This window comes from Anastrepha obliqua, chromosome 4 (assembly GCF_027943255.1).
Source record: "Anastrepha obliqua isolate idAnaObli1 chromosome 4, idAnaObli1_1.0, whole genome shotgun sequence".
Taxonomy (NCBI): Eukaryota; Metazoa; Arthropoda; class Insecta; order Diptera; family Tephritidae; genus Anastrepha; species Anastrepha obliqua.
Window position 1 is genome coordinate 28,362,318 of NC_072895.1, and position 24,876 is coordinate 28,387,193.

The 24,876-nt window shown below is 41.0% G+C and overlaps 1 protein-coding gene across 1 annotated transcript in view; it reads right to left on the bottom strand.

Annotated features, from left to right (window-relative positions):
- The window catches only part of LOC129244066 (uncharacterized), a 139,520-nt gene extending 114,982 nt beyond the window's left edge, over positions 1–24,538 (bottom strand). The window contains exon 1 of the mRNA XM_054881680.1: positions 24,378–24,538. The gene's annotated coding sequence lies outside the window, so the exon portion shown is untranslated. The remainder of the gene's footprint in view (positions 1–24,377) is intronic.
- Between the last annotated feature and the right edge of the window lie 338 nt (positions 24,539–24,876).

Here is a 24,876-nt window from a genome sequence, read left to right on the forward strand (position 1 = left end):
TGTTTGCGTCAACCGCTTTGTGCTACTGATGAAATTCATCAGATTTTTAATGTCAGCGCCAGCTATATCACCAGGCGTGGCAAAGAAGTAAGAGCCAAAATGCCTGGATCTTAGCCTCGCTAGAGCAGGGCAGCTAAGGAGAAGGTGCTGAGATGATTCCACCTCAACCTCCATACATCCATCGCAAAAGGGACTTGAGGTAATTCCAAGTCTCACAGCATGCATTCCTCGCGCATAGTGACCTGTGAGAAAACCTACGAGATTCGAGGGCTGATATTTTGTCAACTTCAGAAGCTCGCTCGAGCGCCCCGGTCCACACGTGGCGACCTTACAAGTTTGTGTACTTGCGCAACGCTCGATGAGTTGGCGCAATGCCCGTCTTTCCAGGAGCAGACCGCAGGTAGCCAGGGGGATCCTAATTCTCTCCTTTCGCGGGGAGATCACCTCACATGTCACTTGTCTGGCCACCTCATCCGCCTCGCAGTTTCCCGCAATGTCGCTGCGACCAGGAACCCAGATGAGGCTAATGTCAAAGAAGTCGGACGCAGTCGAAAGAGAGGTCAGGCATTCCCTGACCAGTTCCGAATGCACCGTCACTGAACGGAACTGATACTCTTCAGCAGAAAACATAAAATACCGGCTCTTCAAAAAAGCCTTTTAGGGGGTAAACCCTTTAAGGTAACAGAAAATGCTAAATATCTGGAAGTTGTACTGGATAGGAAGCTAAATTGGAGTCTCACAGTCTTAGATAGAGTACGCAAATGGAGATACGACGGCGCTATACTCCTGCGGAAGGCTCATTGGGGAAAAATGGGGTTTGAAACCCAGAATGATTCACTGGTTGTACACAGTAATACAGTAATTAGACTAATTCTCTACTACGGTATTGCAATATGGTGGAATGCTCTAGAGAAGGGCGTGAACATTAAAAAAGTTGACTGGGTCCAAAGACTTGCATCTGTTCTTCTAACCGCTGCAATATTAACCACACCATCGAATGTACTATATGTGATATTAAACTTCCTTCCGGTAGACCTGCAGGCAAAGTACATTGCGGGCAGCGCAGCAATAAGGCTGAGCGCTTTAAGTAAGTGGTCAAACAGGGACTATGGCTATGGTAAAATCCGGCACGTTGGGGCTTCCCAGACAGGTGGACTATACATCTCCGCCTATACTTGCCACTACAACGTTCGTGATCCTCCTACCCTCGAGGGAAGAGTGGGAACGGGACGTGGTAAGACATATATGTATACCCAGATGGCTCAAAGCTCGAGGGCAGGGTGGGCGGAGGTGTATATTCCGAGCATCTGGGGAACTCCTTCAGTTTTTGGCTTCCCAACTACTGTAGTCTCTTTCAGGCTGAATTTATGGGAATAATGAAAGCCGTGACACTGGTACAGTGTGATGCGATACCTGGAGATGATATCTACAGTTTCACTGATATCCAGGTGGCGATAAAATTCCTTACAAAACAGTCGACAATCCCGAATGTAGCCATGAAATGCCGCGCATCTCCTAACGAGTTGGCTGAGTCATTTCAAACATGGGCTCCTGGCCATTGTGACATTGAAGGGAGCTGCAAAGCCAATGAACTAGCGAAAATCGGTACCAAATTGACTGATGAGTACATAGACAATGATATAGGTATGCCCTAGCAAATATGTAGACTACGTAGCCGCGAGGAAATTGTAAGAGCAGCGATTGAAAGATGGCGTAACGAAGCCACTTGCAAAATAGCCTGACAGATGTGGCCGACTCTCAATGCTAAACGCACAGAACTTCTACTACGAAGAGATAAGCATAGTCTTAACACTGATTTCAGTCATTGCGGGGCACGCCAGAGAATGGGTATGCAGACGTTGCCTAGACGAGGAAGAGGAAGAGATGACCCCGCACCTTCTGTGTCACTGTCCTACTCTATCCAGACGTAGACTCGCCATTTTGGGCGGACATTTTTTCAACGAATTAGAAGACCTTGCCTCTGTCGAAATTAAGGGTCTTGCGAAATTTTTGAATAGCACACATTGGTTTCGGGAGGGATAGGGGCTACTTCCCCACGCGGCATCACAATGGGCCATGAGCCTGAGTGTGGACAACCGCTTCAACCTAACCTAACCTAATATTTTTAGTTTTTTCTACGTATTTTAGTGAACAATTTTTCTGTTTCTCGTAACGAAAGGAAAAGGTAAATTGCATATCACATTTACATATATAAGAATAAGTTCGTCTGTATACATATTTACCTTGTTTTGTTGCATCGGGACATATGCATCCCTGCAGTGCTGTAGTGTGGGATGTAATTCCCTATCAAACGAATTTAGTTGTTGTTATTGAAATAATCTCAGGATGAATCGAACACTGACTAACGAAGAAATTGAGGACGAGCTTGATAATTCATCTGATATGGAGACGACCTGATACCCACAGTTTCCTTTGGAAGGAAATTTGATGTCAGATTTCCTTTGCGTGGGCAATGGAGTAATCCAGAGTGCATTACAAGAGGTTTGACGGATATTTTCTTTACCGATGGCTCGAAGAACAAAATAGGGTCTAGAGCTGGATGGTACTTAAACGAGAATAATAGGTATCATTACACTATGAGAGGAATAGCAACTGCTCCTCAAAAGGAAATTTTTGCCATCCTGAAAGTAGCCGAATGGATAATCGAGAGGAGATGAAGCGGGAAGCAGATTGGAGTTTTCAGTGACAGTCAGGCTGCACTGAAGGCCCTGGAGAACGCGAAACAAACCTCAAAGATTGGTCAAAAATGTAAGAAGAAGCTTAATTCTGTCGCAAGACAAAAAGGGCTTGTACTTATATGGGTTCCAGGACACTCCGGTGTTCAAGGAAACGAAATGAGCTGGAAATGAGGATCAGCGGTTCCCCACAAGGGCCAGAGCCAATAATTGAAATCAGTTCCGCAGGAATCATGAATTGGATCAGCGATTATGTAGGCAATCTACATAAAGAGCGATGGTCGGGTCTTAAACACTGCAGAACTGCAAAGTGTTTTGTGAAAGGTCCGAACAGAAAACTGACAAACTCGGTTGATGGTCGGTATTATTACAGAAAACAGCCCATGGGGTCAGCATATGACCACCATTGGAGTTATTGAGGACCAAATGTGCCTGTCTTGCTTGGAGGAGGCGGATAGCACTGAGCACTTTCTCTGTGAGTGTCCTGCCTTTGCTAGAGCTCTGCTACGAGTTTTAGATTCCGATGTCTTGAGAATGAGTAATATTCGTTCTCTAAAACTGGAGGATATTTACAGATTTGTCAAATAATCTGGAAAATTCTCACAGGACTAACTATCTCTATCTCTGTCTCTATTCTTTCCTATCTCTTTCTCCTTGACTATCTACCCCCTTTCCAGAGTTTTAAATACAATGGCTTTTTTAGCCTGAGTGTTTTAGGAGCCACCAAATCACCTGGTGCTCCTTGGCTCGACCTTTTCAAATTTCAATTTCAGTTTTAAGTGTGAATAAAAATGTATTTCCTTTCTTTTAAAAAAATCGGTAATTTCTTTCCGGACAATCCAATAACTTGCCGCATGAAATAGATTTTTCTTTTTAAAGTAAAATTTTTAAAAAGTAAAATTTAAGTTCCGTTCCCAGAACCACAACAGTTTGAAATTAGTTGATTTCAAGTCTCTATTGAGTACAGTTAGCCATAGGTACAACTTTAGGCAAAAAATAAGAACAAAACAAAATAAAAAGCACACACACACACAAACAGCAGTGCTGCACAGTAGTAAAAAGATTACATTAGCTCACTTACGGCCGGCGGCTGGCCATGACGTGTCGCTGTTGTTAGGGTGCAGCGCCTACTCCTCCTACATTTTGCTATATTTTTCTACACTTTTTGTGCATTTGTGCGAACTTAGTATTATTTGCCAAGCACGCACACATACGCAGTCACGCATTCGGGGAAAGTGCACATTCATCACAATCACCGCTCACCCACCCAACGGCTGAAGCATATAAATAATTGCCATGCTTAGTTACATCAAGAGGTTCGCTCTACGGCATCTACCCCAGCGCAGGCCTGCAACTTTCATTGTGTGTGTGTGTGGGTGTGAATTTAACACGTTAAGCTCTCCAAAGACGCTTTTTTAACTTTTCGTGGTTTTCTCGTTGATCTTAATTTGCGTTTTTTTTTGGCGCGAATTTTCTTTTTTATGCCCTACACGACATAATGAATTTGTGTATGAATTTTGTGTTTAAAAATAACCAAAAACAGTTTTTAAGTAAACGAGAATGCTTTTGCTCGAGTTTGTTTGCGCAAAAAAAAATTTTTTTTCCTGAGTTTAGCGAAAAAATTAAAAATTGGTTCAGCTTGACCGAGCCTCCTCTTTCGCTTCGGCCTCCGCCGGAGGGTTCATTTTGTGTTGAATCGGATTTTACCAAAAATGGCTAAACTTTGGCCAGATATTTATTTACTCTTTATGGGTCAGTTTAGTTTACTCGTAAGGGTCAGATCGTTTGCCCGACAAGAGAAAGAGGTATTTGGGATTGAGTTAGATGACAAGATAGGCACCTAATTAAAGGCAAAGATATGACAAAGATGTGACAAAGGTCACCCTGTTCTTAGTATCAGATGAGGTACTTTACTTAAGAGGTACCTTTTCGATACTTTGAGTAAACTTTGTTCAAAACTCTGACGTGATTAAAATTTCTCTGGGGAGAGTTACGAATTTTGCGTCGCAAAAGTTACCCTTTCGAGAACAATTTGGAAAAACTGGATTCGGAATTGACTTTAATGCTTCGAATGCTTAGCGACAGAATGGCTGTGGTAGAGTGGAGTAACGCCTTTCTCTGGCTGAAACCGAGAATGATTACTACGCAAGGAGGTGTTCTCTAGTGAGGAGGTGTTTCTGCGGAAGATTTTTAGACCTTTGCATGTTGGCGATGGCGAATATCGCAGGGGAGGGAACGATGAGCTGTATGAGCTTTACGACGACATAGACATAGCACAGCGAATAAAGTTCTAGCGGCTACGTTGGCTGGGTCATGGATATAAACGCTTCGGCTCTGAAAGTATTCGATGTGGTACCAGCTGGTGATAGCAGAGGAAGAGAAAAGTCCGCTATGCGCTGTAAAGATTAGGTGTAGAAGGACGTGACTTCACTTGGTGGGTTCAACTGGCGCCAGTTAGCACGAGAAATAAACGACTGGCGCGATTTGTTAAACTCGGCCAAAATCGCGTAAACGGTTATCGCGCTAATTAACACTTTATCGACCGGTTGTGGTTGAGGCTGCCACTCAGTAAGTACCGGCTAAATTTTCACTATGCATTGTGTTGTTCTTATTCCTTTTGTTTTAAAGTAATGGAATTTTATTGATATTTATACTTTATTTTGTATTTGTTTTATAAAAGGAGAGGTCAGTACAAAGCTGCAAATAATTAACGACGTTGGCGCTGCGTAGTTATAAAAAGAGCTACCCACTGACAAAAACCGTCGATAACCAAAAGCCGATTAATAGGCTACCGGTCAATAAGCGCTGGCAATCGAAAAGCCTATTTATAGGCTACCGGTCGATAAAGTGTTAAGAAGAGGTGTTCTCTCACCTCTAGTCTGCTTTGTTGTAGTTAATAGGCTATAGGGTGATTGCCTACGTGGATAACGTGCCACTTATTGTTAGAAGAAAGGCTCTGGACATTCTGTATGAATTGATGCAAGATTCCCTAATCGCAATTGTAAAAATTCGCACTATCGATACATCCTCTCAAAGTGGAGGTTGTGTTATTCACGAGGAGGTGTTAGACACCTCAAGTTCCATCTCTAAATGGGGAGTGCTACGCTGATGTTGCTTGACAGGGCCAAGTACCAGGACTTCGTCCTTGAGATGAAGCTAACAGCTAACAAGTCAAATATTTGAGGAAAGGATTAAGAAATACTTAAATGATGCCATTCACAAAATATGAGAGGTCTCACCTAGAGTTTTTTCGCTTAGAGTTTCGATTCTGGCTAAATAGCGGAATTATAAAGGCAATTTTGTGGTAAGGAGTGCTGGTCTGGTGGAACTCGCTGGAAAAGACGAGTCGATTAAGAAGCTGCAGAGAGTTCATGATCTACCCTTATTGGAATTAGTGGATTGTTTGGGAACGCGCCTACGCTAGCGCTTAGCGGAATGCTGAACCAACGGGTACCACGCAGGCATCGAAGTCTGTTGCTGCAATCAAACTGAGAGCTTCGGACTGAAAGCTAGACGAAAGCTACCAACATCCCACTATTCTTAGAAACTTTTAGTTTAATCTACGTAGTGACTGATCCATGTAAACCCTCTCTGTGTCCGAGCAGGACGTTCTCCAATCATATTTCCTCATGGAAAGAGAGAGCGGATACAGTATTTGGAAACAGGAGCTGGTGAATCTGTTCATGGATGGCTCGAAGTTTGATGGACGGGCGAAGTTAATGAGATATTACGGAGTGAGAGCCATCGAAATAAGTAGCCCAAGTAATTTAGGGAACGGAGCTCCTTTGTAGACCTGTACTTTGATGATGGGAAACTACTATATATTAAAAGTACAGTCATGATGTACTTCAGGTCGCTATAAAAAAGGATGGAAAAGTACCAAACAAATAGATATAGGAAGAAGGGGGTTTGGATTAGAGGATGGCGCTCAATAGTCGCTAATTACGTGCGTATTCACCGCTTCATGTTGTTGCTGAATTTCGACAGGTCCGCATTATCTGCAGGAATAGCAAAAAAGTGACGTCTGGGCAGTCCAAATCTTTGCCCTATGAGAGCAGGACAGCTGAGAAGAAGCCACTGAGATGATTCCACTTCGTCCTCCAGACAGCTTGACAGACATTGACTCTTAGGCGTTCACGCGAAGAGACCTGGTATTACTTTCGTCCTAAAAGAGATCCCTAATAGAAAAGATGAGTTCATCTCAGCACCTTCTCCTCAAATGCCCGGTTCTCGTGGGGTTAAGATTTATGCATCTTGGCTCTCCCTGTGTGCGCATATAACAGGCCCAATTATTTTCATCGGTAATATGAGGCAGTACACACAACTGTAGGTAATCACTTTTCGTTCCTCTCCACAACCTTCACACCACGAAGTGTTCAAATAGAGAAAACTCGGCAACTAAATCGGAGATGCGTTAGTTGAGATGACTTTTTGACTTATGCTCAAAAAGTACCGGGAATGTTTAATTTAAACGAACAGCGCACATGGTCCGAACCGATCCATATTTTTTTCTTATGTTGGTAGGACTGTAAGACACACATCTGTCACTTTTTAGCGTCATCGGATCGGATTAGTGTCTGCCTGGCCGGCCGGAAATATGGGCAAACAATTCTTGGATTTTGCATGATGATAACGCGCCATCGCACCGAGCCCAAATTGTGTTGGATTATTTGACCAAACACCAAGTAAATGCCATCGTGCTAGCACCGTATTCGCCTTATATGGCCCCGTGCGACCTCTTTTTGTTTCCCAAGTTGAAGTTACCACTTCGTGGAAGGAGATTTCAATCGATAGAGGAGATCAAAGAGAATGCGACGAAGGAGCTGAAGGCCATCCCTTCGCCGGCTTACCAGGGGTGCATGGAGGACTGGGTTAAACGTTGGCACAGGTGTGTTGCTTCAGACGTGTCATATTTTGAAGGAGATAAAATAAATTTGCCAGAAATTTAACTCTGTATTGTTTTATTTAAACATTTCTTGTACTTTCTGGTTATGGGGTAGATGTGAGTTTGTAGTTTATGAGCTACCTGAGGAGTACAGCTGGTCCTGTTTAAAAAAAGTATTACAATGCATAATACATCGCTTCTAGTCGGAATATAGGGCGAAAATTTGTGTCAGCCGCTATGTGTCTGATTTGGTCCAAGGTGGCGGTGGTAGGACTCTCGAGGGAGATTGTGCGCATCCGAGTTTGACGTGGGTGACCTCTGCGTGGACATTCTTTGCGAATTCCATTGAAAAGCCATTTTAGCAACATTGTCGTCCGCTCTACGGAGTGTATGGTTTTCATTTTCGTCTTTTTATTTCGAAATTAATTGGGCAGCTTTTACTAAGCAGCGGCCGCCGTAGCCGAATGGGTTGGTGCGCGACTACCATTCGGAATTCACAGAGAGAACGTCAGTTCTCACCAAAATTAAGAAAAACATTTTTCTAATAGCGGTCGCCCCTTGGCAGGCAATGGCAAACCTCCGAGTGTATTTCTGCCATGAAAAAGCTCCTCACAAAAATATCTGCCGTTCGGAGTCGGCTTGAAACTGTAGGTCCCTCCATTTGTGGAACAACATCAAGACGCACACCACAAATATGCCAATTATATATATATATTTTACTAAGCAGAAGAAGGTCCATATTGGATATTGTTTTCGCCCAAAAGATACGGAACGTTGACAAACGTTTGAAGGCGTCTTTTTATGTGGTCAGACACAGGCCAGGTCTCAGAACCATATTAAGCGAACTGATTTTACGCTGGTGTTGAAGATTTTAAGTTTTGTTTTTAGTGACAGGGTGCGAGATCGCCACAGTCTGCTTGGCTTATGAAACACAGTTTGTGCTTTACAAATGCGAGTTGCTGCATCTGTGATTTGGCTACCGAGGTAGTAGAACTCATCCCCAGCTTCGATAATGTTGGCGTTTTCGCTGGTAGTTAGTTCAAAAGGAGAGATATTGAATAAAATGCACATTTCCGCGCCAAAATAGAAAACAAATAAATCAACTTGCAAACGAAAATAGAAAAGGTAAAAATAAGAAAGTGCACAAATAGAATGTTGGCAAATACTAGCAGAATGGCGAAATTAGACAAAAGGGAAGATACGCTGACAGTTGGGTCGATTTTTTGACAGTTACACTACAAATTACTGAGCGATACTACAAATAAGTGAATCTTGCTCTCCACGTGAGAAAGAGCGTTAAAAGCGCTAATGTATAGAAGTGCATACAAGTGTGTATTTCTATACATATATGTGTGTATATTACATATGTGTGTGTACATATGTGTGTACTTATCTCTGCTCGCTCTTGTAAATTGGTGAAAACAGCAATTGAATTTGCCTTTACTCTGCCAATTCTATTGAAGCTTTTTCGCAAGGCAGACGACTTACGTGACCTGCTCCTTTTCCTAAAGTTCTGTAATTTTTTCAACTCAATCTTCTTCACACTTAGAATTTCTCGATTTCATAATCGATTACTCCCAATTGTCATTTGCTCTGCAACTTAGCTGGCTCTCTCACTCTTCCACTATCTTTCGCTCACACTTCATCTCTTTCACTCATTTGCTCTCTTTCACTAACTCACCCTCACCTCGTTCTCAGGTGAGTGCATACTCCTACCGAAGTGTATACACACACTTTTAGGCTTATGCATATCAATGCCTACGATTCGCAGCAGTGACGACTAAACGATATCGTCATTTACGATTTATACTCTCGAGAAAAAAGAAAAAAGAAAAAAGCACGCACTTAGATGCATTTTTACGACGCTCATCCCATCCGGCCCCTACAACGCACCCAACATCCATCTACCCTACAACGGCATGCGTGTGGGGGTGTGCATAAACTATTGTGCACCGCATAACAATGGTTAGAGCTGTGTGTTGTTCATGCTTGTATTAAGTCACTGCCAACATTCAGCAAGCCACAACAACAATGCTGTTGCCATTAGCGCACACGAGCCCAACATTACGAATGAGTGAGCGAGCGCACGAGCTCGCCAATGTAAGAGCATTAATCAATAGGTATGTAATGGCATACATTACAGCGGGCTATTGGAGAAGTGGAGAAGCCTCTGCTGGTATGCACAGTTGTTTGTTTGTTTGTTTGTTTGTGCTTTACTTATGTTGCGTTGTTGGTATTGCAACATGAACGTAAAATAAGGCTGACATTTGAAATCAATAAAAATATTCTACTCTGCGCTAAAAATAGCAAAGTCGTTGACTGCGCTGCTGCCGAATGCTAAAACCGTATCTCCAATCCAAATCAATCGAAGTGGAAAAGCATAACAAAGTTTATGTGTTCGTAATAAAAAAGTTAAGTATTGAATAGAAGAAGAAGAAGTACATAAAAACGAATTTGTTTCGCATTCTATTTCATTTTGGAAACATTGGTATGTATGGAATATTTTTTATTGCGCGCAGGCGTTGAGTTGAACTCAGGTGCCTGTCAATAAATAAATGACATGAAAACCTTGTCAAATGTGCTTCCACTTCCGACCCCTTTTTCAGAGCACACTTATAGGGGCGCCTATTTTCATACACAAATCCATAAACATACAAATACCGGCGCGCATAACTATGCGTGTGTGTATGTGTGTGTGTAGGCACATTAGTCATTAGCTGACATTCGTATGTATTTACTTCAGCAAAATGAGTTTGAATGCCATACTTATTTATGGACAGATAATTATAATTATAATTATAAAGATAATTATTATTATAATTATAAAGACACTTGTTATTATTTTCATGCTTCGAAACGCATACCAAATCTCGTAGTAAAAAAAGAAAAAATCTTAAAACCCACACAACTCTATTAATTTTAATTCAATTACAGTCAAATATAGCTCATTTGACGCAAAATTAAATTTACTATAACAGTAGTGTACTAAAAAAAATCCTCAATATCGGATAATATCGTAAAAATTATGTCAAAGTCGAAAAAATAGAGAAAAAATAAAAAAATTCCAAATACTTCCGTCTACAGTCTCGTCAGTTGTCATTTCAGAAAAAATGTTAACACACTGTCAAAAAGGCTTGTTTTTGTTCTTTCGAACTAAAAAAGCAAATTCGAAATCGGATGGAAATTGGCGAAGTTAGGAGTGATTGTTCATATCAACCTACTGAAAAACGGTTTTATGGCCATAAAATGAGATTTTGGGGGTGTATTGGAAATTTCAACTATACCATTATTTTCAGTTTTTCATAAGCTACAACCCTCACCATATCCGATCCAAAGTTTTTTTGCAACTTTTTTTTTGTACCACAGTGTAATCGCTACAGAAAATCTACATATGCAGGTACACTTGAGCTCACATAATTAAGGCACTTAAGCTTTTAAAGTTTTATTTTTAAGCTTTTGCAATACTGGCAGAATTTTTCATGGTAATTATTTTTTCGTAAATTTTTTACAAAAACGTTGTTTATTGTAAAGGGTGGTTAAATTTTAAGGGCCGATGTTAAATGTGAACCATTCCTAAACGTTAGGTTTTTCTCTGCATTTCATTTGACATTTTTCAATTTCAGACTAACACAATTTGAACCATGGAAAGATACACAATGGAGCAACGCGCTAAAGTTATTCAGGCTTATTATGAAAACGGGCGTTCAAATCAAAATGCATATCGCGCACTTCATCTTCAGTGATAAGGCATATTTTCACCTCAGTGGATTCGTCAAAAAGCAAAATTGCCGCATTTGGGCGAATGATCATCCAAAAGTGATTGCCGAAAAACTAATGCACCCACAAAAAGTGACTGTTTGGTGCGGTGGCATCATTGGGCCGTATTTTTTTCCAAAATGAGGTCGGTCAGGCAGTTACTGTAAATAGTGTTCGCTATCGTGAGATGATAACGAACTTTTTATGACCCGAATTGGAAGATATGGATGTGGACGATATGTGGTTTCAATAGAATGGTGCCACTTGTCACACAGCTAATGAAACAATGGCTCTTTTGCGCGAAAAATTTGATTGCCGACTAATCTCACGTCGCGGCGATGTCGATTGGCCGCCAAAATCATGTGATTTGACACCGTTGGACTTCTTTCTTTGGTGTTATTTGAAAGAAAAAGTGTACGTCGATAAGCCAGCAACAATTCAAGAGCTAAAGGATGAGATAATTCGGCACATTAATGGTAGAGAACCTCAATTATGCCTCCGCGTCATCGAAAATTTGGTCCATTGGATGGAGGTGTGCCGCCGAGGCCGATATTTTGTTCTATTCGTAATTGAGCCATACCAGTATAATCATAATAAGGAGGAATAATAATAATTTCCTAAACAAATTGTATTTTATTTAAAATCAACACCGGCCCTTAAAACTTAACCACCCTTTATGACAAAAACCTTATAAATGAAAGCATAAAATTCACAACAATTTAACAAATTTCAAAATTTTCTCATCGAAATGTTCAACTTTTCAAACCTCATCTGGGTATGTAGTTTTATACCTCGTTCAATTTTAGTGCAACCAAGTTTATGTATGAAGTCAGCGCGCTTTTTGAGACCCTCGAATGAGGGTTCAGTACAATTGCAACAAAGTCAAAGAGAGGGACTCCACAGGGAGGAGTGCTCTGCCATCTTCTATGGAATCTAGCGAAGACTCAAATACTCATCAAACTTGGAGATAGCAGACCCAAACTGACAGCATAGGCTGACGACTTGGCTGTTATCATCTCGGATAAATGTCCTCAAACGATGAGTGAAATACTCACAAGTGCACTCAGAAAAATCTGCAAGTGAATTGCGTCTACTGGACGGACGAACTGGAAGTACGACGAACTGGAAATAAATCCAGATAAGACAGACTTAGTACCAACTTCCTTGGCCCGGAGCCCATTCTGCTACTCCCTTCTGCAGCCATCAAAGCCACGGTTAGCAACCGAGTAACCCTAACCCCCAAACGAGCTTGGCAGGCTGAGAGAGGCTGCAGATGGACAAAACTGATGTTACCTGTCATGTGCGAGCGACTGTCGCAAATCCTCCTATATTGGTAGAAGGGACTTCAGACAGCTGGTTGGTCTGTTAACGGGCCACTTTCTATGGGCAAAGCACATGGAAAAGGAGCGCATCTCAGACAGTGCACTCTGCCCTCCATGTGGAGAGGAGCATGTGACGGCAGACCACTTTCTTAGCGTCTGCCCCGCCTTCGCTCGAATCAGGCTTGAGGTCTTTGGCACTGATGTGTTAAGAAGCGATGACCTTAGCTCCTTGGCATCACAAGTTCTACTAAGATTTCTTCAGAGGTCACGTAGGTTTAAAGAAAATTAAAAGGGAACTCGAGTGCAGTACAATGGACTTAATGGTGTCTGAGTGCCGTACTTGCAAGTCTGTCCCAAAAAAAAGTAAATAAACAAATTGTTTGATTGGGGTATTGTGCACGACTAATTGTTTCATGCAAGCCATAGTTTTCTGGATTTAGTAATGCGAACTTTTCTGCGCAGAGAGGTTTTGCAGTTTTATATTCATATTTAATATTTTATTTAGTTGACCTCCATCCGTCTTGCGCTTTTTTTAGAAAGAATTTGTGCAGTTTCCCCTTAACAACAGTCAAGGGGACACTGATGTCTGAGGACAACTGAAGCCGGTTCTGTCGACCGCTTCCTGGCAAGCTCATCGGAAATTTCATCTCCCTCTATATTCCTGTGCCCCGGAACCCAGTTTAGAGAAATGTTTCCTGCACGTTCGAGACGTTTGAGTTCCTCCTTATAGGAGTTAGCCAGAAGAGAGCTGCAATACGGCGGCGACAAGGCGTTGATCGCAGCTTGACTATCAGAAAAAATATTAATGCCTCCCTCCCAACAGCGATCCTTAAGCATTTTGCATGCCTGCAGGATCGGGAAGACCTCTGCTTAAAAACGCTGCTTGTTTCCGGCAGTTTAAAGGAGAATGAAATATTGGCTAATTTAGAGAAAACCCCCGCTCCCACTCCAAATTCCATCTTGGATCCGTCAGTGAAAACAGAGGTACCTAATATATATCAGTGCCGACTCTCCCCTCTTTCCAAACTTGCCTGCTCGGAAAGATAGCCCTAACTTAAAACCCTGTTTGCGGATGGAGAGATCAGAGAGAGAGAGAGAGAGAGAGTATGAAGTATGGAGAAGGAAGGAGAGATCTGATTCCATGATGCTACTATGTCCTACAGGAAGTTGCGCCCAGAGGCCAATCTCCTTCCCATACCCATAGTTTTACAAAAAATTTATGAAAATCAAAAACAGAAAGGAAAGTTGTATGAATAGGCCAAAATATGGTGTACTTATTATTTTCACCGTGAGTGTATGTATTAACTTGCTTCTACACGTATAAATAAATATATTTCCATACACACAATCAACTGAAATTTGTTTTATTGCTGACTTCTCGGAACCGACGTTTGATAATTCATCGCTTGATCCGCTAAACGCTTGCCATTTTATGTGTGGGTACGATTGTGTGGCTGTGTGTGTCTGTATGTACATCCATATGTTCTACTTGTATCTACAAATACAACAAATACTACACATTCAAGTGGCCACTGTATGCGTGCGATAGGCTTTTCGTGGAGAGTTGCGTGCCTCAGTTGATAGTCGATTCTGAGTCGCTTGATATGTAGGTCATGTTTTTCATATAAAAGCGTTTACGATAATTATCTACTCGCTTTTCAGTTGCTTTGTAAAATGCGTAATTGCTCAGAGAGACCAAGTCTACGATTACTTGGTTTCCATTATTAATAGATAAACGGCGTTTTCTTTCTTCCAAATTGCTTTCGAAATGCGATTACATACATCTAGGGAAATTGTTTCGGACTAATACATTTAAATGTATCTATAAGTGGATTTCTTAAGGCAAATTAATGGCGATTACAATGGGAAAAGGATCACGAAGACATGGATTGCTTTGCTCAGTGGGGTACAGAAAAGCTATTAGTGTAAGACAAAAAAATCGACAATGCGGTGTAGGGTAATCAGTCTGGTGGAGTTCTCTGGAAAATTCCAAGTTGGTTATGCAGCTGAAGAACAGTGAGCGCAAGGAGCTGCTGTAGACAATCAGGGACTACACATTTCCTGGTAAGGCAAAGCGCTTTGATCGTTGGATAGAATTGAGTAGGCGCAAGGAATAATAAAAAAAATATCCCAAGTAAGATCTGAAAAGAAAGGCAGGAACTATGGACAGTAGGGCGGGTCGATTTAAAAATCGCTCATTGCTCTGTGAAAATCGTATTCTAGGGATCAATATAAGAAACTTTGCCGAAGGAACCATACCTCTAAAACAAATTCTGATGACCCCCAATTTGGGTCGAATGAAAAATCCCACTTTGACCCATTTAGAGTGCTCCAATCGAGTCCAAATGTATGACCGACCCCCACTAACTTTGGACGCCCCTCCACCCATGCCAGTGGCACACCCCCTGGAACTCTCCTGGGGGGTTCCTCATACAATCATTTCAAAATATCACCATTTTTGGCATTTACATGAGAAAAGAAACTTAAAAGTTCGACCCAAATTGGGGGACATAAGAATTCGTTTTAGAGGTATGGTTCCTTCGGCAAAGTTTCTTATTTTGATCCCTAGAATATGATTTTCACAGAGTAATGGGCGATTTTTTTGCTTCCCCACAAATCGACCCGGCCTAATGGACAGTGAAGACTGGCGAAAGCTGGCCAAAAACATAGAAATCGCACAAAACCTCGACGACGACGACTGTGACAGCCATAAGTTGGTCTTATAAACTGCACATCAACGATCAATCAAACCAGAAATCGTAGTTCATTCCTTCAATACCTTAAAAAGAAATTTCGCTAGAACTTTTTGTCAGTGCTTTTAAAGCAGAATTTAACTGTTACGCAGGTGTTAAAGCTGTGTCAAGCGTTCTGACATCTCAAATACCTCACAGAAATAAGTATATATGCAAAGTTTTTTTATATCGATATCTTTCTTGATAGTAACGGTAAATTTTTGTTTGGTATGAGAAGGTCTGTATTTGCAGTCCAACTTAACTATTCGCATTGGTATCATAAAGAAAAATTTAAGTAAAATGGATTACTTCTTTTGATGGGTTAATCTGTAGACTACCACGTGGAAGCCATTTATCCAGTGAAGAGCGTGGTCTGATTAAAGGGCTAAGCGAAAGTGGCACAAGTATTCATGAAATGACTGCTAAAGTAAATCGGCATACTCGTAGGAATACCATCAGCAACTTTCTTAAAAATCCCGAAACTTATGGTCAACTCAAACGAAGCGGCAGGCCAGCTAACATCCACAGCAGATGCAAAAGAGAAATTTGTCATCTGGCTGCCCAAAAAGAAATGCAAGGAAATCAAACACCATTTAAGTCTTAAGGTCACCGATAGACAAATACATCAAATTTTGTTCGAGGACGTAGCACTTAAATATTGTTTGCGGAAGCCGGTACCAAGACCATTAGCACGCCGCATTAAGGCCTGTTTAGCATTTGCCGGAAAATATCAATTTTCGACAAGCGAATTCCAAAACGTTGTATTTTCGGACGAAAAAAAGTTCAACTTAGATGGTGCAGATGGTTGCCAGAAATATTGGCGGGCCCTTATCCAGCCACGGCAAACGCACCATAAGCGGAACCACGGTGGCAGGTCTTTGATGAGTTGGGCCGCTTTCGGACATGGTAGAAAATCTCCAATTTGTTTTATTCCGACTAGAACCAAGGCGGAATTCTATGCTGAAATATTAGAGGATGTTCTCATTGGGTTTGTGGGAAACATACATATACGGAGACGACTGTGTTACCCAGCCAGACAACGCCTCAATCCATAGGGCTCGTTTAACTAGGGCCTTCCTATCGGCAAGAAAAATTTCAGTTCTGGATTGGCCAGCACTAAGTCCCGATTTAAACCCAATTGAGGACCTCTGGGGAATATTTTCGGCCCGTATTTATAAAAAAGGTGGGCAGTTTGAGACAATCAAAGACCTGAAAGGTGCTTTAGTGGAAGAGTGGGATAAGATAGGTGATTTCACTCTTCAAAACTTGACAGACTCTATGCCGTATAATGACTATAACGTATAAATGATGTCCTTTCTCAAAATGGAAAACATATTAATTATTAGAAAATCGAAAGTTATAGAAACGTTGAAAAAAGTATAAAGAAAGGCCAATGCACATATACTTATTTCATATGAAGTTATTTTAATTTCTTTTTTAATTTAATAAGTTTAGTCGTGTTGAATTTTTGTTGTATACTATGGGCAAAAAGTAAGGTGAATTTGGTTGTAAAATGAAAAATCTTTATTTATTCTTTTAAATCAATTTCATCCCCTTCAAAATAATCCCCTCTCGATGAAATACACTTATGCCAACGATTTTTCCCATCCCCGAAACATGCCAAATAGTCCATTTCCGGTATAGCCATCAGCACCTTCTTCGATTCAGCTTTTATCTCCTCAATCGACTCGAAACGCATTCCCCGGAGTGGTCTCTTGAGTTTTGGGAATAGCCAGAAGTCACACGGAGCCAAATCAGGCGATAACGGTGGTTGCGGAACGACATGCGTGGAATTTTTGGCGAAATGGTCACGAAGAACGAGTGCAGTGTGAGACGGTGCATTATCGTGATGCAAAAACCAAGAGTTGTTGGCCCATAATTCTGGTCTTTTTAGACAAATTGCTTCAAGTAAACGAAGCATAACGCTCAAATAATATTCCTTATTAACAGTTTGGCCAGGTGGAAGGAATTCATAGCGCACCACACCACGAAAATCGAAAAAAACTGTCATCATGACTTTGACGTGCTCTTTTCGGTCTGGCCTCGCCTTTAGCACGATATTCTCTTGATTGGTCGGTTGTTTCAGGGTCGTAAGCCTAAATCCAAGTCTCATCTCCCGTAATGATGCATTTGAGCTTGTCCTGATAGTCTGAAAGTATTGTTTCACACACATCAACGCGACGACTTTTTTCCAAGAAATTGAGAGTTTTCGGTACCAAACGAGATTTGACTTTTTGTAGGCCCAAATGGTCTTTCAAAATGGTTTTCACAGATCGTTCTGATATTCCGATCATATCAGTAAGGTCTTTAACAGTCAACCGACGATTTTTGAGCACTAACTCCTTCACTTTATTGACGTGTTGGTCATCTGTTGACGTCGATCGTCGTCCGGAACGCTCCAAGTCATCAACACGTTCTCGACCCTCTTTGAAGTCTTTGTACCACTTATAAACATTTTTCTGCGACATGGTCGAATCAACAAATGCCTTCTGCAACATTCTAAACGTTTCCGCAGCCGAAATTTCATTCCGCAAACAAAATTTGATGGCACTTCTCTGCTCAATCAAATCAGACATTGTAAAAATCGAAAAATGCACTCTTGGTCGTTTGGTAAACACAAGCGTAAATATATTAATGATAATGACATTCACATGAAAGTTGGCCCAGATGTTATTAACAGTGCTGCCAACTCATGAAAAAAATAACTAGAACGAAATTTTAATCCCGCGAAGTTTGACAAATAAATTTACCTTATTTTTTGCCCACAGTATGATTTATTGTTCCAATTTTTGTAAATATATATTAAAATTATTGGTTGAACCTTCCTTCTGCTTCTTTATAGTTTTCCATATGAAAATACCCTTGCACATATACTTATTTCTGTGAGGTATGCCCTATGCACTATTAATTGGAGTTTTAAGAATTTTTCTGGGTATGCAGTTTTATAGTATAAGAAAGTGCAAGTTTCAAGCGACTATAAAACTCCCCCCTTCTATAAAAAAGACAACAAAACCTCCTTTGAAAATTTCCACGGAATTACGCTACTTAACACATCTTATAAGGTCTTTCCAGCATTCTTACATTGATACTTTAAATTGCAGCAGAAAACATTTTGGGCGAATACCCAGTTGGCTTCCCGCCAAGACGTTCAACAACATACCAAGTTTTCTTACTTCAATAAAACATTAAAAAATGTTGTGATTGCAACACATATAAGCATCTGCTATTAATAAATTTCCAAATCGCCGGAATTTTGCAAGACTGGGCAACAGCAGCAAACTGGCCAATTTGGTTAAGGCCACCCTGACAAACACCCCCGGAGAAGTAGTTGCCCAGCAGTCCGTCTTAGATAGATAGATACTTTACGAGGTTTGCACTTCGACTTCATGGTATTTCATGCCCTCGACTTCGTTGAGACTCTCTGGGCCTCTCAGTTCCACAAATAGGAACTATGATTCTATGATTCCTTCAAATAACAGATGCACTAATTTGAACGCTTGCCGAATAGCGAGGAGTGAACACTTCAGTGAACAGTCGATTAACGAAGAGCGCGGAGTTTATTGAGTACCGAGCCTCAACGAATTTTTACAGGACATCTTTAATGCGGGTGCATCACTCTGTGAGAGATTTCCCGGTGTCGCTTTACTGGGCCTAGGTCGAAGAGCAGCCACTTCACCTAACGCAACCTTTCCTTTCCTTCAGCAGTACCGCTGCTGCAGTAAAAGTCGTTTGCTGCCAAAGCCATCCTACTCAGTCACAAGGGTTTTCAATTAGCGTCTGTCACTTGAAGAAAAGAAAGTTTGCTCGAAATTGGTTAAGTCTTTTATTCGCGATTTTAGGTCAATATTGTCATGCTGTCCTGCGAGAGTGATATTTTGTTTGCATGACGAAAATAGTTTTTTTCGAATTTCGGTATTTTACAGGGAGGTTACTTTTCTTGCCAAAATCGTTCGCTTCAAAGTTGTTTGGGTATTCGCTATACACTCCTTGAATTCGCTCACACAGAGCTTATTTGCACTCGTTCGCTATTTTTGCTGAGGGTTCGTCCAGTGATTTGAAGGTGGCCTAACCAATGAAGGCTTAAAAATTGACAAAAGAGTTGCTTAACCAGGGCTTAGCTTGAAAGAAGGCGGCAGTCTAGCAATTGGAAGCTCGGAATTTCAAGAGAATACTAACGAGGCACTGGATTATTGAAGATATTATCCAAATTCTGCGTCGAGAATTCAGTAGAAGCTGCAAAGTTGAGGAATAGGCGGAACAGGTAAAGCCAACTTGGCGCTTTCTGAGTGAATGCACAAAGTCGAACTTCAGATTGGAAAAATGTTACTACTTGGAGAATATTCCTTTTCATTTGATTTCCGTTTATTCAGTCTATGACATGGTATCTCTTTCAGGTAGAGCTATACAATTTTACCTAAAAGTAAAGGAACTAATGGACTACCCTGTTCGTGTCTCCGCCTGTTGCGGAATATGACACCAATCGCCCCGGTTCAGTGCCTACGTCCTCCATGCCTGAAATCCCAAAAAACCTGCGACTTCATCTACACCGTCAATTCATCTGAGCGGCGTGCAACTCCTTCTTCTATGGCTGTGGCAGACGGGTGCCTGTACAATTTTTCGCCATTCGATATCGCGACAAAGATTTTTCGTAGAACCCCACTTTCAAATATCATCAGCTTCTGTTTATATGCATCTCTGAGTGACCCGTTGGAATAATAATTGAGCCATACAGAGAAATCTTCGTTCTCCTGTCAAAAAGCCGGTTCTTGAGGTTATTGCGTAGAGAGTAATGAAGCGGCGCGTCGTAAAGATTCTGTGAGCAATGTATGCAGAAATTTTGTTGTCATGATCAATGGTTACTTCTAAGTATTTCAATTTCTTCACTACATCAAAACTATAATCGCCGCTTTCGAGTATTTGACCCACATTGTGTCTGACATAGTCCGAAGAGTGCTATAATTGTGGCTTCATTTATTTTTAGTGCACATTTTTTGCTGCTCTTCCTATACTTTCGAAGGCTTCTTTCAAATTAGGCAGCGCTGATGCGATAATGTCTATGCTGTCCGCGTAAGCCAACAACTAAATCGATATAAATAAAATAGTTTCCTTTGGGTTTACGCCTGAACTTCTGATAACCAGAGCAAGAGCAATATCAAAGAGAGCACACGAGAGTCCTTCCCCTTACCGGAGTCCGTTCATGTGGCGAACTCCCGCGACAGATCATTTTGAGTTCTTACAACGTTTTTTACATTGTGCGTGCGAGTAGTAGTTCGCGTTAAGCATATTAGCTTAGCGGCATTGCCGAACACGGCCATCGCTGAGAAGAGCTGGTTTCGAATTATGCTCCTGTAAGCTGCTTACTAGTACCAGCTTAACTGTAGAGAACGTGATAGTTTTGAGAAGAGATATTCGAGAAAAAAATCAATATATAATTTTTTTCAAGACTTTATTATGCTTCAAAAGCTTCGAAGCCTTTCGTAACATGAGAAAGAAAATATGGTGAGAGCACATGGCGCTCGAGGTAGCTTATTATCCGTAGAGAGCGCATTCCCTGGTGGCGGATAGGGGAATACCTCCCAGATATGGGTAGTAGGAGAAAAATGAAATATCTTCCGCGGACCACACAGGTCGGAGATGTACACTTCGTTAAAAAGCTAACTCTCCTCGACGTCTGATTCATCATGTGAGATGCGGTCGAAAGCGGGTATATGAACTTGGAGCAAGCGGCGCGCTATAAAAAATGTGATATGACAGGTAGAACTAGATACCTTAAGATGTATTCTCCAGATGTATTCCCCACTGACGTGCGTGGTGTAGCGCACGGTTGTTAGCTCAGCCGTAAAACCGAAATGCCCAAGAACCGGAGAGCTTCGACCTATGTTCCGACTAGGAACAACACTAAATTGTAATGTTACATTAACTTTTTTTTTTGGACTCAATTTATTATCAAGAAGATAAAAAAACACACATGGAGCCAAAACTGATTCAGAACAGGACAAGTTTTGCTGATCATGTTGAAGGTACTTCTTCCAATAGGGGTTTTTGACAGATAACGCGTGACTACCAACAAACTAAATACATTTTTTTCAGTATTCATTGACATTTCATTATCGAAAGTCTTACACCTGAACAACATTTTGAAGTCGTACAATTGGACCATGAAAATCTACGCTCTGTGAAATGTGTTCCTTGCGCGCTCTGACCTTTTGGTGTACATAAACGTCCTACCGAACGCACTATTCGGCAAACCACCGGCAAAGTTTATAATAATCTCACCATATTGGGTGATACTCGACAGATTAGACTACGTAGAGCCCGAAGTGAAGAGAATATTGCAGCTGTAAATGAAAGTTTTGCCAAAGATCTGGAAGAATCGATTCGGCGCCGATCGCAACATCTCAATATCTATCTCCTGGCACTACTTGGGAAATTTTACGCAGAGATCTTGGTTTGAAAGCTTAAAAAATACAGCTAGTCCAAGATTCGAAGCCGGCCAATCTGATAATTTCCGGCCGAAGCGTCATAATTTCATTCGCTAGGCGCTTGAAAAACTCGCCGAAGATCCGCATTCTAGGAGCCAAAGATCAAGATCATTTAAGTTGACCGAAACTATTCTCGTAGTCCTTATTGTCAACGAAGTCTAGGTGTAGTTTCGAATCTTCGAGCATGAAACACCAAAATGATAGAAAAAGTTTTTCCGATTAGTGGTCGCCCCTCTGCAGGCAATGGCGAGATTCCCAGAGTATTTCTGCCATGAAAAAGCTCCTCATCAAAAAATGAACTGCCGTTCGGAGTCGGCTTAAAACTGTAGGTCCCTCCATTTGTGAAACAACATCAAGACACACGCCGCAATTAAGAGGAGGAGCTCGGCCGAACTCCCAAAAAAAGTGTAAGTGCCAATTAAAAATAAATAAATAAACGAAGTATCTGCATGTGCGGACTTCATTTTCCTTCATATTGGATGCTTGAAGAGTTAGAGTGGCGAAAAGGATTCTTCTAAATAGAAGACAAATTTTTAGACTTTTCAGCACAAAGTAAAAATTTTGAAGTTATTGAAAAAAAATACATAAATATATAAATAAAACAAAATACTTTAACAAAATAAGTTGAAAACAGGCGCTAGTGGAATAAAATATTGAGTAGTCGAAGAAGCCTTTGCGTATTTTGTCAATAGATGTCGTTGGAGTCATCTATCTCCAGTGCTTCATTTAATAAAAAAAAATTAAATTCGGAGAAGTTGAAAAAAAGTTATAGCTGTTCAAAAATGAGTGAAAATAATGAAGAAATTCGCTATATTTTGAAATTTTTGTATAAAAAAGGGAAGAATGCCACGCAAGCCACCAATGAAAGTTGTGATGTTTACGGTGGCGATGCTGAATCAGTTCGTGTAGCACAACAATGGTTCGCTCGCCTCCGTTCTGGAAATTTCGATGTGAAAGATGCACCTCGCTCCGGTCGACCTATCGTTAAAAAAGACGATGAAATTATGGAAAAGATTGACCAGGGTCGTCACGTAAGCTGACATGACATCACCAAGGCACTAAACATTCATCACCAAACGGTTTTGAACCATTTAAAAAAGGCTGGTTACAAAAAGAAGCGCGATGTTTGGGTACCACATGAATTGTTTGTGAAAAATTTAATGGACCGAATTAACATCTCCGATTCTTTGCTGAAACGAAATAAAATCGAACCATTTCTGAAGCGAATGGTAACAGGAGACGAAAAGTGGATCAAATACGACAATAATGTGCGAAAAAGATCATGGTGCAAGGGTGGTGAAGCTCAACAAATGGTCGCAAAGGTTATGCTGTGTGTTTGGTGGGATTGGAAAGGAATCATCCACTATGAGCTGCTCCAGCCTGCTCGAACGATTGATTCTACACTTTACTGTCAACAAGTGAAGCAAGCAATCGAAAAAAACGGCCAGAACTGATCAGCAGAAAGGGCGTCGTCTTCCATCAGGACAACGCTAGGCCACGCACATCTTAGATGACTCGGCAAAAACTGGGAGAGGTTGGCTGGGAAGTTTTGATGCATCCACCATATAGCGCTGACCTTGCACCATCGGACTACCATTTGTTTCGGTTAATGCAGCACTCCCTTAATGGAGTAAAGTTGGCTTCAAGGGAAGCCTGTGAAAATTACTTGTCGCAGTTTTTCGCCGAGAAACCACAAGAGTTTTACACTGATGGAATAATGTCTCTAGAAGAAAAATGGCAAAAGGTGGTCGATCAAAATGGTACATATTTGGTTGAATAAAATTCATTATAAATATAAAAAAAATGAGTTCAAGTTTGATTAGAAATACGAAAAGACTTTTTCGACTACCCAATATATTAATTTTAAAAGTGAATAAATAAAAATAAACTAAGTAAAAAAAATTCTTACAATTCACACAGTTTCTTATTACTTTCTGAAAATGTTAAGCATACAATTCCCTTTTTTTTAATTTCCTGCCTCATAAATATGCCTGCAAATTAGAATGCGCTCCATTCAAATACCTACTTAGTGCGCTTGTCCTTACGTTCTACGCCGTTCTACGTCGCCGACTCACGGCGCTCAACTTTATTATCATTTAGATTGGTCCTGCCAAGCCAACTATGTAGTACTTGAGCGCTTACATATCTACGTACTTACATGAGTCAGTGTGCTCATCATATACGATTACATACATACATATAAATATATGTACATACATTATTGCATGATACATACATATTAACGAGTACATCAAAAGGTATGCGAATTGGATGTGAATGAATAAATTTGCATAGAAATTTTGCATTTACCAAGTTTGTGAAATCAATTTAGCTTTTGCCGGCAATTTAACCTGCATAAATGCATGTAATTTAACACATACAGTATGCATATATATACATATACATATACATACATACATATATATATATCTATAAATATTTATATACTAAGCTCAGGCAAGCAAGCGCATGTCCCACGTCCATCTCCTACTTACCACTCTTACTTAGCCGGTGAATTTTGACTGCTTTCTTGGCACTACCGTTGACAGAAGAATATTTCCCAATAACCGCCTACACGGTTCACCTCAGCTACGCATACACTACGACGAGGGTTAAGTGGGGAGCTCTTGATCAGGTTTGGTTGCTAATAAATGCTGCTGCTACTGCTGTTGCTGCTACCGTCGGCCGGCTGCCGTTTACTTGAAAAAATTCTTGTGGTAGTCTAGGCTGTGCGCCCTCCGCTCAGTTGGTCGATTGGTTGGTTGGCCAAGTGACAATAATTTTTCTTATTGCTTTTTAAATATTTTGTTCTTGCATGCTGTCACTGGACGCGCGTTTGTGTGCGCTTGTGTTGCGCGTAGCTGCGATAATCTACTTTTAGGCGTTGTTGCTGGTGCTATTACCGTTGGCGCTGGTGCTTTGTCGTTTGATTGCTGTCGGTCAATTGGCTGTCGACCCAAACGGCATTCTTGTGACTATTTTACTTGTAGTTGTTGGCAGGTT